Source organism: Schistocerca piceifrons, chromosome 1, assembly GCF_021461385.2.
Source record: "Schistocerca piceifrons isolate TAMUIC-IGC-003096 chromosome 1, iqSchPice1.1, whole genome shotgun sequence".
NCBI classification, from domain to species: Eukaryota; Metazoa; Arthropoda; class Insecta; order Orthoptera; family Acrididae; genus Schistocerca; species Schistocerca piceifrons.
This window is the reverse complement of record NC_060138.1, coordinates 1,073,709,430-1,073,714,179: the sequence shown is the minus strand read 5'-3', so window position 1 is coordinate 1,073,714,179 and position 4,750 is coordinate 1,073,709,430.

Here is a 4,750-nt window from a genome sequence, read left to right as displayed (position 1 = left end):
CCCAGACATGAACATTATTGAGCATATCTGGAATGCCTTGCAAAGTGCTGTTCAGAGGAGATTTCCACCCACTCGTACTTCTACGGGTTAATGGACAGCCCTGTAGGATTCATGTTGTCAAATCCCTCCACCAGTACTTGAGCATTAGTCGAGTCCATGCCACGTCGTGTTGCGGCAATTCTACGTGCTCGCAGGGCCCTACACGATATTAGGCAGGTGCATCAGTTTCTTCAGTTGTTCAGTGTAGACTTACGTTCTGCGTCAGGAATACTACGGCGTCTACGCAAATTTCCAAAAAAGAGAAGGTGGAGAAGCCACATCGTTCAGTACGGAATAGCAACTGCTTTACTTTTCGTATCTCTTGAAGGCCATGCAAAGTGCTTAATACGCCATCGCACTATTACGAACAGTTAATTTTTTTTTTGGAATTTCATGACAGCACCGGCCAAAAAGGCGATATGATGCATTTGTCTTTCGACGAAACACAGAGAATGCTGGCAGAAATGTAAGCGAACATTAGGAAAAAAGCTGAATTACGGGTAAGTAAAGTGATGTCAAAATCTTTTATGGTCGACATCACTAATTATTTGAATTCATTAAGTCTTCTAATGCGAAGGGGAGTATGATTTGGGAACAGATATGACAGATAAGACATTACGTCAAACATGGAGGAATCGGTTTAAAGTTCATTACGTGGAACATTTCCCGAAACTCAAGTCAGTTCAAATGGTTCAAATGGCTCTGAGCACTATGGGACTTAACTGCTGTGGTCATCAGTCCCATAGAACTTAGAACTAGTTAAACCTAAGTAACTTAAGGACATCACACACATCCATGCCCGAGGCAGTTTTCGAACCTGCGACCGTAGCGGGCGCGCGGTTCCAGACTGTAGCGCCTAGAACCGCTCGGCCACCCAGGCCGGCTCAAGTCAGTGATTTGCGTTTCAGACATGACTACGTTTCGGTAACTGAAACATTTCGTCATGAGTTCTGACTTTGTACAGCTGCAGACTCATTTCAAAATATTTGTCAGACCGTTCTCTCTTTAAGTTACTGATGTAGCACATTACTTCCAACTTGAGCTTGTAGACGTACAGTGTAGGACACAGCTCAAAGACCTTTTGTCTAATCCAGGAATTTACAAGAGTTTTATAAAATGTTACCGCAAGGGAAATATCCTCTCCTGCGCGGATAAGCCGTTAAATTATTTCAGTGTTTGGTTCTACATTTGCGTGAGAGCGATTGTTTTCTGTGATGAAATTGACAACGTCCCGCCACCGTTCGCGTGTTTTAGGCTGTATCACGAACCATAGTTCCAGATATGTTAAATACTCTAAAATAGAAATATGTATAAATTCATAAAAATCACAGTTTAATGTTCAAATGGCTCTGAGCACTATGGGACTTAACTTCTGTGGTAATCAGTCCCCTAGAACTTAGAACTACTTAAACCTAACTAACCTAAGGACATCACACACATCCATGCCCGAGGCAGGATTCGAACCTGCGACCGTAGCGGTCACGCGGTTCCAGACTGAAGCGCCTTTAACCGCACGGCCACACCGGCCGGCAGTTTAATGTTAAGTGCCTGTATGCAAAGTTTTTTGTATTTTATGCTCACCGTATTAGCTCTGTCTAACGCACTTATTTAATTAAGTAACCAAAGCTATTGCTTTTGCAGAAAAGTAAAAAGTTGAAAATAAAATCGTGCTTAAAAAAGTGTGTTGCAATAGTCGTGTCTTATAAGAAGTGGCACTGTGTTTCAACCACGTCTTCCTAAGGTTCCCGCGTGTATAGCCTTCAACACATAGCCGTCTCACTCACTCTCTCTCTCTCTCTCGGAACAGCGCAGCGGTGGGGCAAGCCGGACTACTCAGCAGATTCGACGAGCATGCTGTGACAGCTCAGATCTTGGCCAGGCCTGCGTTAAGTGGAGGAACAGCTAGCCCAAGGCCGTCAACTGCGAAGCATCATGACTAGTGCCTAGAGCAGTTCAGAAGACCTTAAGAGAAACTAAACAATCGCTAAGAACACCATCCTGTTAATTTGCGTGTTCCATAGAAGTTCGCCTGTTGCTGTGCTGTTGTGTTGCCTGTCCCAGTACACTTCCTGCTGAACAAACAGCGCCGATGTTGCAACCGGCATGCTGGTCCGTTGGCGTCCGCCGACTGCCTTCCACTGCTGTAGATAAACTGCTAACTTTTGCGGGAATGCCCAAAAATTGTGCCGGCATTACAGAGGGAGAGGGGGGCGGGAGGTGTACTCATTGTACCCCTGTCATTTTTCACCTTTGTCGGCCGAAGTGGCCGAGCGGTTCTAGGCGCTACAGTCGGGAACCGCGCGACCTCCACAGTCGCAGGTTCGAATCCTGCCTCGGGCATGGATATGTGTGATGTCCTTAGGTTAGTTAGGTTTAAGTAGTTCTCAGTTGTAGGGGACTGATGACCACAGCATTTAAGTCCCATAGTGCTCATAACCATTTTTCCTCACCTTTCCTATTTCTCTAATTTTACAAACGCTACGATGGTAGCAATGTACGAGGGACATTCCGTAAGTAATGCAACGCTTTTTTTTCAGGGCCAGTTGTGGATGTAAAAATGAGGAGTTTGCTGTGGGACATCATGAAGCTCTGATTGGCAGCGGCGCTTTACGTAGCCTTCAAAATTGCGTCTGTAATGGAGGCGCGTTCCAAGCAGAGAGCTGTCACTGAGTTTCTTCTAGCCGAAACCAAGAGCATCACAGATATTCATAAGCGCTTGCACAATGTCTACGAAGACCTGGCACTAACAAAAGCACGGTGTTTTGTTGGAAGAGACGTCTGCCATCATCGCAACAAGATCGTGCGAACCCGCGTGCCGACCGGCCGTACGCAGTTATGACTCCTACATTGTTGGAACGTGGTGACACTCTCGTTCGATGTGATCGCTAGATAACAAACACCTCGCTGAGCACTGGACGTCTCTGTTGGTAGTGCTGACACCCGAAACGAGCTCACAAAACTTTATTGGACTTTTCTTTCTGTTCTACAGCCCGGATCTCGTGTCTTCCGTCTGCCATCTGCTTGACCCAATGAAGGATACATTACACGGGAAGCAGTACTTGGCTGCTGGCGAGGCAGTAATGCAGCAAGACGTTGGCTCCGGTGTCGACCAATAGAGTGATACTATGCGTAAGGCCGTCGCACTGAACTGAGATGATACTGAAAAATAGGGTTTTGTAGGCAAAAAAGCTTGGAATAATATGTTTTACTGGAATTCTGAATTAAGCAAACCTGCTTTCAAAAAAAAAAAAAAAAAAATGTGTTGCGTTACTTACTGCACGCTTCTTGTATGTGGATCTACGTATATAATCTGCAAAAATGGAGATTACCTTTTGCCATTACTAGTCTTTGCCTCTCCTATTTCACTCGCAAATGAGATGATGGGAAAAACGACCCTCTATATTTCTCATCTATTACTTTTTTTTCCTCTTCCGAGCCCTCTAATATCATGGAAGTTATTCCCTGAGATATTAACACCTGTTCTATCAACCCGTCAATTCTTCATGTCAGTGTTTTCCATATGCGCGTTTCTTCACCGATTCCGCGGAGGACCACCTCGTTTTTCACCTTATCAATTCACCTAGTTTTGGTTGCACCACATTTCAAACACACTTCGATTTCCTTCTGTTCCTATTTTCCCACAGTAGATGATTCACTACCATCCAGTGCTGTGCTGCAAATGCCTCACATTCTCAGAAATTTAGCCCTCAAATTTAGGCCTGTGTTTAATACTTTCAGACTACTTATGGCCTGGATTGGACTCTTTCTCTGTGCTAGTCCACTTTTATGTCCTCTATGCTGCCTTTGTTATGTGTTGTTTTGCTTCCAAGGTAGCAAAATTCCTTTACTTCGTGGTCATTAGATTCGATGTTAAGTTTATCGTTAGTTTCATTTCTTCTCTCAGTTCTTTCATCTTCCTTCGGTTTACTCTCAGTCCATGCTCTGCACTCAACAGACTGTTCATTCCTTCGAACACATCCTGTAAGTATTCTTCACCTTCACTGAGGGTGACAATGTCGACAGTGAATCTTATCACTGGTATGCTTTCACCCCGAATTTTAATCCAACTCATGAGCCTTCGTTTTACTTCCATCATTCCTTCTTCTATGCACAGACTGAACAGTAACGGCGAAATTCGCACCCCCCTCTTACACTATTCTTAATCAGAGAAGTTCTTACTTCGTTCTCGAATATTGTTATTCCCTCTTTTTCGTACAGGTTTTGTACTACCCACCTTTCCCTATAGCTTACTCCTACTTTCCTCGAATTTGGAACACTGTCGAACACTTTTTCCACGTCAACAAGTCCTGTGAATATGTACGATTTTTTTTCAGTCTTACTTCTGTTGTTAGGTCCAACTTCAGGACTGTCTCAATAGCGTCTTTATGTTTCCTAAAATCAAACTGTCATCTAACTGACCCTCAATTTTCCTTTTCATTTTCCATATATTATTCTTGTCATCAGCTTTGATGAATGAGTTGTAAAGCTGACTATGCTGCAGTTCTCGTCCTCATCAGGTCTTTCTATTTTCGGAACTGTGTGGACAATATTTTTCCGAAAGTCTCATAGTATGTCACCAGTCTCATAGATTCTACACACCAACACGAACAGTCATTTTTTTGGCATTTTGCTAATGATTTTAGGAATTCCGACGGAATGTTATCCATCCCTTCTGCCTTATGTGAGCTCAACTCTTCTAAAACTCTCTCTT